Source organism: Bactrocera latifrons, unplaced genomic scaffold (assembly GCF_001853355.1).
Source record: "Bactrocera latifrons isolate USDA-ARS-PBARC rearing strain unplaced genomic scaffold, ASM185335v1 scaffold_257, whole genome shotgun sequence".
Taxonomy (NCBI): Eukaryota; Metazoa; Arthropoda; class Insecta; order Diptera; family Tephritidae; genus Bactrocera; species Bactrocera latifrons.
The window spans coordinates 345,945-360,452 of record NW_017536152.1 but is presented as its reverse complement, the minus strand read 5'-3'; the positions used below and the strand labels follow the sequence as shown (position 1 = coordinate 360,452).

Sequence of the window (14,508 nt, the reverse complement as noted above, 5' to 3'; positions counted from 1 at the left end):
TTATTATTAAATAAATTATTACGGTAAACAAATATATTAATTATATTGATGATATATACATACATACATATAATGTGACAAAGCATAATGATTGAAAGGAATAAATAAATTGAAGTACAATAAAGAATTTCAAATAAAAATCGGTCGGCAACGCTTCTTTCTTACGGTCGGGCTATTTAAAACTTCTATATACCGAGCTTTTTGTAACTGGTTCATTGTGCAACTGTATTTAGCTGGTTGAAGGTCAAAGATGAATTTTGAATAGTTCAATTTTATGCTTGAAGGAAACTTTCAAAGCTGTTCGATTTGTAAATGGGACTATAAAAGCTTCCCTAAAGGCTGCCAAGCTGCAAGTATACTAACTACTATAGAAACATTAAAGCTTAGTAAGTTTGTCACCTGAAATTCAGTTGGTGTATGTCCTTGCTACTAAGCTTAAAATACATGTCCCTATACATGTTTGCTATGGTTTAAAGATAAGATTATATTGTCTCAGAAAAATTAGTTTTCTTTTATAGTAGCGCTATTTTGTAGAGCTGTTTTATTTATGGTATTTAATTAAGTTATCTAGAAATTTTGAAAAGCTTGTCGAATCTTTATACAGTTGGAATAAAAACGGTAAATTGCATCGTTAATATTTATAATCTCAGTATATCTGAAGTAATATGAACTTGAGTACATAACTACTATAGCTACATTTATATCTACAACTCTCTTAGTTCGCAAATTGAACGTAAAGCCATTAATTAAAACCTTAATAGCATTTCAAAAGCTTCTTCACCTTACTTTTATTATTTATTTTATGCTTCGGTTTTACGAAATGAATCGTAAATATAACAACAGTAAATTTTTTTTTATCAACAATTACTCGGCCCAGCAAACAATTCTGTGGCTTATAAATGCCGATCGTTGCAAGAATGTATCGCAGTCCATCTAAGCTTACATGAGAGCTCTAAATGCCTTATTCTGCAGTATAAAAATGAAATCAAAATACAAAATAGAACAGTTGTGCAAAAAATGTTGAAGCCGTAAACTGCTGGTAGTTTCCGCCAGCCACCGTTTCCTAGTGAAACGCGCGGGTCAGCAAAATCAGCAGGTGCACAAATTCCATTAAAAGCACTGTGCCATGCATGCATTCCGTCGAGAGTACAAAAGGCGAGCTCACATGCTGGAAAAACCGAAACAAGAAAAAAAAACAATTTTGATTGCAAAAATATAAGCAGCACCTTGGGTGTGTTTTCTGGCGCTGTCACAGCACTGTTGAGTCATTTTGTTTTCGGCGAAATCATGCATTTTATCTGTTTGGGCATAAAATAGTTTTATGAACATGAGCAACATAGCACTCAAACATACCCGCATATAGGGGTACATTCTAATTTAATAGTATTATTGATTGCGACTAAAAATGTCATTGCAACGAAACGAATGAAACTGCAACTGTAATGAATGCCACCACTAATGTCATGTAATGACGAGCTGCTCCCTGCTCGTACTTGACAAACAATCCGCCAGTGATTTCATTTCCACTCATTTGATGGTCGTCAGCGAAACACAAGCAGCATTGATGAAATTCTTATTTCCAGCACAGGAGGCTAGAGCAATAAACTGTTAAGCGGATGAACCAGCATAAACCAAAACAAAACAAAATTTAAATGCATTTCGCCTCAAAAGCCACATCTGTCATTTCCACACAAAATGCCAAATTATTTGTCTTCTTCTATCCCTTCAGTGCAGTTAAGTAATTCCAGCAAAAGGTCCAGTTAGCTGCCTTGTATTACATGAGCTACATTTCTTTGATGGCGAGTTCGCTAAACTTCGAATGTAGGAAAATTAAAAATATTAGAAATTATGTATAAATTTTGGCTTTTGAATTTCTGAAGGTGAAACCTTTCATTAGCAAATTACTTCTACTTTCATTCCATGTACTCATACTCCACTCTGGAGCTGCTCTACGGATGACCAACAGTGAATGCTCGTTTACACAACTCGGAACTTTGTATAAAAAAGGACGGGTGCTGTTCATACCTATTTAGTATTTCCGCATTGTCGCTTCATGTGCCACATTCCACTTGATTTGTGTCTTGTTTGGATATGGCAAGTTACAAGCGGCTGGCGAAGCAAAATGATGAATTGACCTATGAATGTTGAGAGTAACGGTATGTGTGTTCTAACTTTGTAGCGCTAGCTAGAGTTGCAACTTTATTAAGCAAATTGTCCATGTAGGATGTGGCGTAATGAATTGCACTAGTGTGTTTGCTTCGTTTTGCTTTTTTCTTTGGCTGAAAGAGGAACGAGGTCAGGATCAGTAGATATGAAAATGATTAACTTTGAAAGAAAAGCTAAGAAGAAATGTAACCCACATGCGGAGATATGCATATTGTAGATGATGTCTTCCGCACTTTATGAAATATGAAGTCAAGAATAAATATAATGTATTGTATGAGTTAATTGTCAAAGAACTCGGACCAAGTGTAACTTTAAAACTAAATTTATTTGCTTCATCAGATCATTATAAATGTAATTTTTTCAGCAACATAATTGGCATTCACTCTACATTACAGATTTTATCCCTATACTACATAAAAATATAATATATTTAGAGCGTTCGGGCTAAAAGCAATAGCAGTTATTAGTTTTATAACTCGTCTTTGAGATTCAAGACGATTTTTCATCTTTCGATGAAAAATTTACTGCGGATGTTAGTCTACTAATTTTAACAGGCTCTCCTCTTTTTCTCCTTTTGTGTCCCCTTTTAACCATCTTAAGGCATTTTTGAGAAAATTTGAACGTTGACACTATAGCCGTAAGCATCGTGTCATGTGTTGAATACAATGCTCACGACAGACTGCAAACGACTTCTGTCAAATATTAAAATACACACGTTCTTATGGACGGACCTATTTTGATAGCTGGACGACTACACGACTGCAGGCCGACAGTTGTCGTCCCCGCTAACTTCAATTTTATCCTATATTTGCCAACGACAGTAGGACGACAGTAGAGTAGACAGTAGAATGGAAGATAGAGAGATGAGGTAGAGTGGTGATGCCACTAATATGTAAAATGTAAAATTACTCAAAGCTCTAACAAACATAACGTTATTTTACAAATAAAAGCATAAAATAGCTCTGTTACATCATTTATAACAACAATTGATAATTTAAAACAAACAAATTTACCTATTTACTTATTTTTTGCTTAAAAATTTCACTTTGAAAAAAATATTAAAATTTCATTGAAGTGCAAGGTATTAGTATGGCCACAACAAAATTGTGTACATGCAGAATGGACAACTGCGTTGTTTTGTGTACATGCCGGCCATTGTTATGTTGCTGCCCCCTCACAAACGTTCTTGTAGTAGGATTCACAACGCCATTTTCAGTTCACTGTCGTGCTGCTGCAGTCTGTAGCTAGCATTGTGTTCCACACATCAGTTGTGCATTACTTGCATGGTGTTTTCGTTTTCGGTTGTTCTGCATACTAAAATTAGCAAAATTATGGCAGCTCATGTGATTAAACGTACATGTTGAGAGCATCTGCCGGCACCCAACTGGCTTTAGCTATAATTATGTGGCTAAGTGAGGAGGCGAAAGCTTTTTTCAAGTTGAAAATATTACAATTTGGTGGAATGGATAGATATTTAAGTAAAAATTGTCTAAATTTTTAATTAATTAATTTTGTTAAAGAACAAAGCCAGATTAGCGTTGCAGAAATTGCATTTCAATTAATACCTTTTTTTGCTAAACATTGCAAGGGTACACCTTGGCGTATGAATAACTTAAAATGCGGACGAAATAAGTACTGAGAAAACATCTGCACTTAGTCAGTGTGGCGCAAAACAAGTTGAAATTGCATTAATTGTGACATCAACAATACTTTTGTATGTAATCGCTGGTATTAGAATACAATCTGAGCCCTTGACTTGGTGTATACCCAAACTTCTATGCTTAATATTAAACACACATATAATTATTTATATATTTGAGTATGTCTACATCTCTATGACCATAGCCTCATTAAAGTGCAACGTGGTTTCTTAAGTCAAGTAAAGTGACATTGCTGTTGTTCTGTTAAATATATTGAAGGTAATTTAAAGCAGGAGAGTAATAGATGTTAATAGTTAAATGAATCTTATTGCTCAGATATTATAAGAAAATTTACAGTACTAGAAAATATGTGAAAACCCGATCAAAAACCTTCACATCATATCAAATGTATTATTGGAAAAGCTTTTCTAAAACTTCCAGTGAAAACAGAAGGTGCCTAAATTTTACCACCAGTTTATGATCCATTGGGATGTGAGTGCTGGGCAATCTATTCAACCGGGGCAATAAATAATTTTCCAATAAGTTTGTTGTTGCTAATTTAATTGCATTCCATTTGTCTAAATGTAATCCCCTGGTATTTTTTATGAAAGTGCATTGTTTTTACCAAGTCCCTCATTCAATAAATTTGTTACTTATATACACGCTGTGTACAAATATTTTCGATACTGAAATGAAATGCAGAACGAATAAATCCTCTAGTTGAAAGGTTAAGTTTGTATTATGATTGTTCTGCCAGAAATCAAAAGATGGGATTAACAAAAGATATTAATAATCATTTATATATTTGAAAAGTTAGTCTTATAGTCTTTGGACCGATTCGAATTTGCATTGTTCAAAAACTTTTCTGTTCCCATATGCCTTTCTCGATGTTCAAATATATACTGAAGTTTATCCTTGGAAAACAAATTTTAACTCGAATTTGCAGATATCAGTGTTTAGTACTTACGATTCGCCGAAGATGGTGAAAGCTGCACAGCTATCACTCAGAAGTGCAAATTGTAATAGATATATATTGATATTAATATATATATATATACTAAAGTGCATAGCAAAAGTTAATCACGGCAGCAAAGCATACGTTGACTCCCCTAATCGCTGCATACAGGTATGCAGAGTGTGTGCATGCTCCGCCGAGTCGGACTGTATCTGAGTCGGACTGTGACTGAATGCCCTATAGTGGGTAATAGGATGTTATGGCAGTGGGCGGGAAAAAAGTCTGTGACAAGGCTCGAGTATTTTGCATAATTTGTTCTGTGGTATTTTTTTTCATTTTCTCGTCACTCTCTGTTGCCAACTCTTTTTGTGCCTCTTGTGTGTGTCTAAATGTGTTATCACTGTCACTCATCACTTTGTAAACAGTAAGTTAGCCACAGCTCTGCTTCCATATACGAGTGCAACGTTATTCATAAACCGTTTTATAGGAATTGGCGTGCAATAAAACACATCGACTGATGAAGCTCTTTTAAAAAATTCACGAGAAATAAGAGATGTTTTGCAATTCTACCATTCATAGCTCATGAAACCATTGCTAAACTTCTACTAACCATCCAAGACTTCGATTGCAGTTTTCAGTTCGTTTTGCATACGTCAGCCTGTTCAAATAGTCGATTGAGAACTTTCGTTGTTAAATTGCACATTGTTGAAAATTTCGCTTCAATTTATTTGCCTTTTCTGCCTTTGCCGCCTCTGACGTATGACTTATGAAATACCAACTTCGAATCGATTGAATGCACGTCAATTCAAAAGTCATTGCAATACGGTTGAGGACAGAGGCAGTGTGTGAGCGCTGGGACAGTTGGTAAGGCTGGTGCAACGATCCCTAAAGGACAAATATGAATTCGGACCATTGCTCACACAATAAGGCAGGCATCATGGCATCACAACATCGAGCTATCAGAACACCAGGCTCCACTGGTCGCAGATGAATGAATGCATATGGGAATTGCAGCGAAACTCGTCTTTTTCATTGGAGTAAATTGCAATATTGTAAGAAAGTCAATTTAAGCTGTGTAAAGTTTGCAATTATTTTTGTAGTTGCTCAAAACACAACACAACTCCGAAGTGAACTGATCGCTTGACAAACGAATTTTCCAGCAATGTCTCTCAAGCAAAAAGTTGTTCATACGCCCAGTAGTGCTGCACATGAACTCTATTAGACTGTGATAGGTAACGCTTTCTTTCTCCTTCATTGCAGTTACGCCTACTTCTGCTGTTGCTGAAGCTCTCTGCGTTCGACTGAGCTTGAAAAGTTTCTTTGTACAAATGTCCAAGTGAAGAAAGTTTGAAGAATCTTCTGACTTTCGGCCATTGTAATTGAAATTGCTGTGAACCTGAGCGGTAATTAAAAGCTGAAGTTCTTACACGAGTGTTCAATTACTAGAAGTTAATTGGACGGCAATGTGATGGAGACGAAATAACAGATAAATGCGGTGAAAGTAAATACAAATTCAAATAACATTAAACGTTGCTTTGGTGAGTTCTAAGTTGACGAGTCAAAGAACAAAATACTTAATTATGAAGCAAATATTACGGAAAACTAAAAGGAAGTAAAACCAATAAAACTATCGGGTTCTCCAATTGATATGATATCATTTCTAAGTGTCGTTTCGGCCATTATTACAGTTTCATCGTGAAAAGAGATAGGCAAGAACAATTTTCATAAATTATTCAATTTTATTATCAAAATAATTACAAAGTATTAAGAAAATTGAGTGGTGCGGTAAATAAACAAATCTATAGATTTTGGTGCGAAGAAAATCCACAAAATTATTCTACACAAACAACCATCACATTCACCTGAATTAACAATTTGGTGTGGCTTTTGGTTTGGTGGAACCCGCGTCTGTCAATGTAGAGCAGTAGAGATCAATGATAACCAACTTTGGTTATATTTATGGTCGCAATTGGGTGAAGTTGATTAAAAATACTTGAAAATTGTGTTCATCGAATTCGTTCCCGGAAAAGAAGTCGTAGAGACCACTTGAATGATGTTATATTCCGAAAATTTGAATTTCCTTAAAAAATTGGGAGTTTTCTTTTAACGAATTATATATCTTTTATTGGAAACCCTTTTATAACCACAACAATAAAATCTGTTGTCATTGCTCTCTTGCTTTGCAAAAATTTTTCTAAAAATTTTGTCCGACTTTTTAACTTTTTTCAAAAATTACCTATTAATACAAGTAAATCCTGTTGCAACTAAATAAACCGACTTGCAGTTGGGCTACCAAGCAATAAAAATAATCTTTTGGTTTGTGATGACAAATGAACTTAATGTGTTCCAAAGTCCTGAGGATTATTTTGCCCACGGCTGTTGATTGCGTTCACGAGCTATAAGCTAAATGCTTTCTGACTCGGTGCTAGAACGCTCATTTTTTATCTTACTGCAAAGCTGCATATAAACATTTTAACTCCGTTACGGTTTCCTCGGTCTTAGTTGTTGGTCAATTGTGGAAGTACCCGCCGCCACCAAATCACCAATCTAATCTGCCGTTTTTCTCGTACTGGATTTATGTCACTGATGATGACCGCTTTAATGGCTCTGTTTTATGGGTTCATAGCAATATTTCACAATATTTCCACCTTACATATGCTACAGAGTCTGAAAAATAAAACAATCTTTAGTAAAAAAGTCAAAGCGAGAAGCTAAAAGAAAAGCAAATTATAAATGAAAGTTTATTTAAATAAAGAAGATAGCTTCACCAACTTACTTCTTTGTAAGAGAACATGATAGTTAGTTTTATATTTAAAAAGCACAGAAGCCAGTAAAATCTTCTGAAATGTTCAGATTTTGATTTTTATAAAGCAGTAAGAAGAAGTTGAAATAAATCTCTGGACTCTGAGTAATTTCCATTGCTTCAAAGGTTCTTTGTTGCACCGTTCAACTCCCGCCGCTCAGCGCAATGCACAGATTTCGCAGAGGTTCAGGAAAAGATTTCAACGGTTATTCCAGCAAAACTTTCGCAATGACAAGCCCTTCGACGATTAACTTTGCTGTCTCACTGCTTACATTTTACGCAACGACCTTTCGTGCGCCCTCGCTCATAGTTTCTAAATATCGATCGTATATTTTCTCTTACCAGCACGCACACACACTTACATACTGAACGGCTTTGATTCTGCGAGAGACCTTGAACCTGACTAACACCATTGACCATGTTATGTGAGAGTTTATATGGATGCTTAGTGGCAGGAAAGTTAACTAAAAAATGTGAAAAGCCGAAGTGTCACTTTTAATGGAGTTTATGTTTGTGATTCAGCGCCAATAGAAGAAAGGAGGAAGTGAGTGAATAAAGGTGATCTTCGTTACCATTTAGATAGTGAAGTATGTGTAATTGTATTTTCAAGAGTTATGTTTTACACTAAATTAAATAAAAAGGAAGTAAGAAATCTATGAGCTCGATGCCATAACACGAAAGGTTGCACGTACCTTTGGTAAACAATAAAGTAAAATATTTGCAAATGTAAGCAAGAAGTATTTTAAGTTTGGGCGCATTGTTCCAAGAATTATTTCACGTCGGTTGTTGCATGCAAATTGCATTTGCTCTATGAAGCTCACATGTTCGCGCTTACGTAGATACCTCACGTTCACACACGCTTGTGCCGGCAGCTTGTGACGGCAGCTTGTGAAACATGTGAGCACGTGAGCACGTTTGTAGTTGGTTAAGCAATTTGTGTTGCGTATACGTCAATTTATCTGAATTTACATCAACAACAGCATGCTCTGCAATACACATAACTGTATTTCTCTTAGATGCACAAATGTTACTGTTACTCAATGGATTCGCAGGCTGTGTGTATGGCAACTTGTGTACCCTGATTCACCGCCTTAAATATTTTCCTATGCCTTGAAGGAGGAATCAAATATATGTCGCCACTTCATTTCAATAAGATGCTGAGTGTTAGCGTCATCTGTCTAAGCAAAACAAACCTTCTCAATACAGGAATCGAGGAAGCATTTTCAGCTATTTCATGAAAGTATGGATATTCTAGTCGAAATTGCTCGAGTGTCTAATAGTTCATAAAATTTGATTGAAATGGTGGAGGTCCAAAGATTGAGCATTCAAACAACACTTCTGTAAAGATATACTTCAGAGATGAACTAGCTCTACTAGTATTTTAACTATTTTTAGAAGGATATTCCTCGCCTAACTGGAAAAAATTGAAAAATAGTAAACCTAACTAACTTAAGTTTCAGGATCGCTTTTATTCTCAATATAAATATCTATTTTTGTGATGGCGTGTGCTAAGTTGGGAAAGACCCGAAAAGCTTTTCAGCGCCCCAAAGGATTTGCAGAAGGCAAAAGGTAGTTCGCATCCAAATCCCAGGGCTTCATTCATCCAAATCTACGTGCATATTCTAATTTTATGAATTTCGAATAATATCACTAATATTAGTTTGTGGGTTTATGATTTTATTTGGCTAAAGATACGCTGAGTTGCTTAACACCAAAAAGGAAAAGCGAAAACCCCATTCAATTGATAATTTCATAGGAAAATAATTACTACTCCATATACAAAGTATAGAAGTAAATTGGAGCTTAGCAGATTTGTCATTTCTCTTTTTGGTATTTCTTTTCCCATAATACTTTTATAAGCTCCTGAATTCAAACACTTATTTAGCAAGGGAATGCTGCCGACAGTAATCAAAATGTTTACAAAAATTGTTCAAATATGTTTATGATGAATAATACTTGTAGTCAGTTTATAGAAACGAACATTTATTTATTGTTCAGAACTTATAAATGATTCTACAAAGTTTTATGTATCGGCTTCTGACTTACTCTAACAAGAATATTTTAGGAAAATAAAATCAAAATTTGGAGCTCGCGACGCAAGGAAACGTGCAACAAAAAGTGCTTGTTGTTTACGTGCTCGCTTTTGAGACTTGAAGTCTGCTGACACACAACTGCCGCGCTAACTTTCAGCCTGACACAAGCACAAATCTCAAAGCGACACTCTCAATGATGATTTGCTGAAAATGTACTGCTGCTTTCAGAAGCGCAGTTGCCATAAAAATATGATGAATGTGGATTTGAATTCAATTTGGGAACCTTTTCTGTGCGTGGAGTTGTCCAAAATGTCGAGTGTAAGTGGCCGAATGCAGGAGAAATAGAGTGTAAAATAAAAAGATAATTGCAGCAAGGAAAGGGACAAGGATGATGAGAACGTGGAGAGGAGGCGATTGCTTATACAATTCAACGTCACAGACAATTTCAATTACAAATACATAGGTGTGTGAGTATCTTCATGAAACAATAAAAGTGCTGGAAATTCAATTGAGATAATGTTCTCTTAAATGCTCTAGAGATATATAATGTCGGAATGCGAACTTATTACAATCATTTCGAGTGATACAGAGGACATGTTTAAGCAGCTTCGATATTTATTTTAAAAATACGGTTTCACTACTATCGTAATAACATTTGAAATAAAAATAGTGAGAATGATGAAGAAGATAATACCAGTTGCAAGCTGGCATAAACATTTGCCATCATTGGACCGCCACCTTTGTTGACAAGGGATAAATGTATTCAGTTTCCAAAAATGTAGAAGACAATTTATCGAAATTTATGTCGATGCATAAACAAGATCAAAATGCTCGACAATATATCATATTGCAAACGGATTTCACCTGAAGTCATATTGCTTCCTTTGTTAAAAGGCATTTGATGCCCCAGCTTCTCTTTTCTCTTTTCACTTTCCACTTTTATACTTAGCATCATTCAGGCATTGATTTATCAGTTATGAGGTGCAATAGCAACTAAAATAGCAATGAAAAGCGAAAGTCAGCGCATGCGACCTAAAGTAATAACCCACAAAGAAATTGCATAACACCATCGTGGCAGTAATCGCTTCAGAGTATCCAAAACAGAAATGCCAACCATTCCACAGAACAGTCAAGCCGACAATTCGCAACTTAGACTTCACAATAAATGGCTTCCGATTGCGAAAGGAAACGGTAATTGCTTTCCTATTCCGCTTCACACACAGGCGTTGCTATGGTTTGCTTTGCTCTCGACAATGCCAGCAAATAAGGCGTTAAACCTCGCCGACGCTTAACCCTATCCTACGCGTGAGTACACTATTTCTGAAATTGGTCAAACGCCAGAGCCACCGTTTTTCGATTCTCCTCCTCAACCATGACCATTGACAGTAAAATGGATTCGTTTCATTGGCTTAACTGCCTTGATGCTGTTAGCAATGCGCAAAGTTCTCAATTTCTAAAACTAATTCCACTAACTCCTTTGGGTTCGCCTATAATTCTGGCATGCAATGTGGAAACCTTGGTTATCTCCTGCAGCATTTCTATAGATTAATATTCTCTCCCCTCACAAGAGGTATTTATGACAGCATTCTGAGCTCCGACTATTCAAATAGCTGTTCAAAAGTACAGCACTTGATTTATGTATTATCCTAGTTTAAAACTGTCTTAATATTTACGTAAATCAGGCTAAAACAACGGAGAAGAGCAAAAGCAAAACTTTATTAGAAAAATTCCTAATGGCAATTGCTTCCGTTGACAACATAATGCTCTTCTTTTTATAGTGCACAGAGTACAATAGCTTTGTTCACCTAACGGTTTTTATATTATAGAGTTATACATATTAAAATTATGTATTTATCTCTTTTAAAGCTCTCCCATATGATGGCAGTATTGGAGACATTGGGTTATGTTATATAAATTCCAAAACCAGTGTCCGTATGACGTCAGCTGACCACTTACCTTTAACGTATTCATAAAATCACACTTGATCGCAATATCCAAGTATGAAAGAAATAAAAGTTTTTTCGCAATTGCAGTTTTGAGGTTCAAAACTGATGTATCAGTCTCCATTTCAATTTGTCAGTTGAGGATTACTCAGCGTCGTTGATTCACTGTCATATAAGAATGTATATCGAAGCAATCGGAACGAACCTCGAATTTTATCCATTGGCATCATTCACCGTAATTACTTGACGAATGTTTTCTGCTGCTACAAAAGCAAAACAGTTAAATACTTCTACATCTCAAATTCTTCGAATTATGTTGCCTTAATAAAGATTCCTAACCACATTTTCCATTTGTGTGTGTTGAGTCTCTTAGTGGCCCTCCTTTATATTTATTGTTTGTGTGATTAACACAATTGATTTCTCTCCTCTAAACTGCCTGACCGTGATCCTCAAAGGGCAAATATTTGCAAACTTGATCACCCCATTAGATTGTTGCCCATTTCGGTTGTCTTCGTTACCGCTGGTCACACCAATTTGTTATCTGTATGACGTCCGTAGATATTTTGTTATTCAAGGCAGGTCGGAAAATCTAGTTTCGATGGATATGCATTTACTGTGAATTTAATTGTTTTGGCCTAAATGTGTGCATGCCCTGAAACTCAAGTACATACATATGGACATGAATGTGTGTGCGTATTAAATGGATTTATGAATTTGACTGAAAAATAGCAAAATTATACTTTGTTCTTGTATTATTTTGTTGATTGGATGTTGCTTTCGGATTTGTGTACATCTGGGATCTGAATTTTAGGAAATAAGCATTAAAGTCAGTTGGACAGTTTTTCACTTGATTCTCCATTTTACAGCACTGTACAAGTATTTAATTTGAATGTTTAAAGTAATTAATTAATTATAATTTCGGGTAATGGATGAAAACTTATTTTAGATTATTATTCGTGTAAATAAGTACGTACTAACTACACTGTAGAATAATTCAGAATATTCAGAAATATATATGTGTGTTTTATTACGTATCATACCGTTTATTTGTATCTCAACAACATATTTTGCTCTCTGTCAACAACTTCAAAGAAATCGAAAAATTCCTTATTTATCTTGCTTGTAATGCAAATTGTTTGCTGCCGTTGTTAAGGCGAATTTCCGATGCATTTGCTCAAGGCAAGTAAAATACATTGCCATGCGGTTTATCGCAATTTCAATGCGTCGAATGCGTTGCAATATAAATTAGCATAAAAGGCGCGTGTGAATGAGTTCTGCGTTGGCAACGTGATCATCGTTTCATCACATGTTGCAGCTACAAATTAAGTTGACAATGGATCTGTGTTGATGATTTATATAGACCTGCCAAAACGTGTCGCAATCGCACACAACTAAGATCTTCCAGATAATAATGGTGTCTTCTGAATGAGTCTATTCACAACATTTGTGTGCGAGTCACGTGCCACTACTGAGAGACTTAGAATGAGCAGCAGCTGGCGCGAAAATGAAAATCTGCGAATTTGCAACATTTTCATTCATTATTCATTTCACTCACAGGCACGTCTCACTTATGCTGGTTCAATTACCTTTCCTTTTAATTTTTGTACCTCTTTGGTTCTTCTTCTAGTGTCATTGTGCTATTTTTGTATGCTTGTTCACTTGCTGATCTTGGACTCCACAACTGGAAGAGCTTTAAACCCTTTTTAAATCAAATAATTTGTATGTCAACAATTTATTTACTACATTTTGAAATATTTTTCCTATTCTCTTTATTCTTTTCAGCAAAAGTAAAGTGAAAATGCGAAAACATAGAGGCAAATGTAAAACAAATAAAATTGAAAGTGTTTTTTGAATAACCATACCATAAACAGAATCTACGAAAACTATTGCGGTAAATAGGTAATTTTTGTATATTCTGTATAGATGTCTCTAGGACAAGTGTTAATGTTTATAAACATTTTTCTACTTGGTTTGGTTGGCTTAAATTATCCTCTTCTTATTTTCTATCTTTTGTTTAGATGCCGTTACGTCGGCGGCCTTTACAGTCTTACAATATATAAAGAAGGCATCAGTGAAGTAATTAAAATTGAAATCATTTTAAGCGCAATTTTGAATAAAAGACTTTTTACCATATAGATCATAAGGAAGACTAGTGTGAAAACATCACCATGAAAATCTAGTCCACTAACTGCAAATTTAATTAATTTTTGCAAATCAAAAGGTTATACAAACTTAAGTATCTTTTCTGCTAACAAATATTTATAAAATTGCCTTTCATTCTTTTATAATTTTTTATACATTATTGTTATTATTTTAAGAATTTCTAAAAAAGTCACCCTTTAAAAAGCTTTTTATGTTCTCAGCTTTGGGAAGAGACGTCATTGCATGTCCATTTTTATTTGTTTACATTTAGGCAGTTAACAGAAAAAAATTAACATTTAATTTAACAGCAACGCTAGCAGAGAACGACGAAATCAGCAGCACCGGTAAGTTTGACGGCAGCGGCGTCACTCACAGCGTCAGGAACCACGTGGACAAACGCAAAAACCAACACAATGTCAAACAGCAGCGCTGCTTCCAAGAGCAGCCTCCACATCTGCAACACCGTTCGTGTTTAGCTGTCTCTTCGGCTTTAATTTACTTTTACCTCGGTGTGTCAACTCAGTTCAGTTTCGAAAGCCGATTTGAGCGAGACGGTTTGCAGCTTGCTGGTGGCAATTTAGCAGCTGCGTAAACGCTATTTGAAAATAAATGACTACACTGGATATTCCGGCACAAACTAAGTAGAGAATAGCAGAGCTAATATAATATGTTAATGAAGGATGTGATGGTATTTTGTTACGAATATACCAAAAAATGTTCTTTGTAAGCATAATTTGATGACTACTGTCTTTTTGGGGGTGCAAATCTATGTGAGGAAATGGGCATATATTCACTTCTTTTTCTGCTTTAAGAACTACCGCAAAGT

At 35.4% G+C, this 14,508-nt stretch overlaps 1 long non-coding RNA gene across 1 annotated transcript; it reads left to right on the top strand.

Annotated features, from left to right (window-relative positions):
- The first annotated feature begins 13,386 nt into the window (after positions 1-13,386).
- Positions 13,387-14,174, top strand: LOC108969549. The gene is made up of 4 exons (XR_001993398.1): positions 13,387-13,439; positions 13,559-13,616; positions 13,677-13,761; positions 13,991-14,174. It is a non-coding gene; the product is annotated as an uncharacterized LOC108969549 (long non-coding RNA).
- The last annotated feature ends 334 nt before the right edge of the window (positions 14,175-14,508 follow it).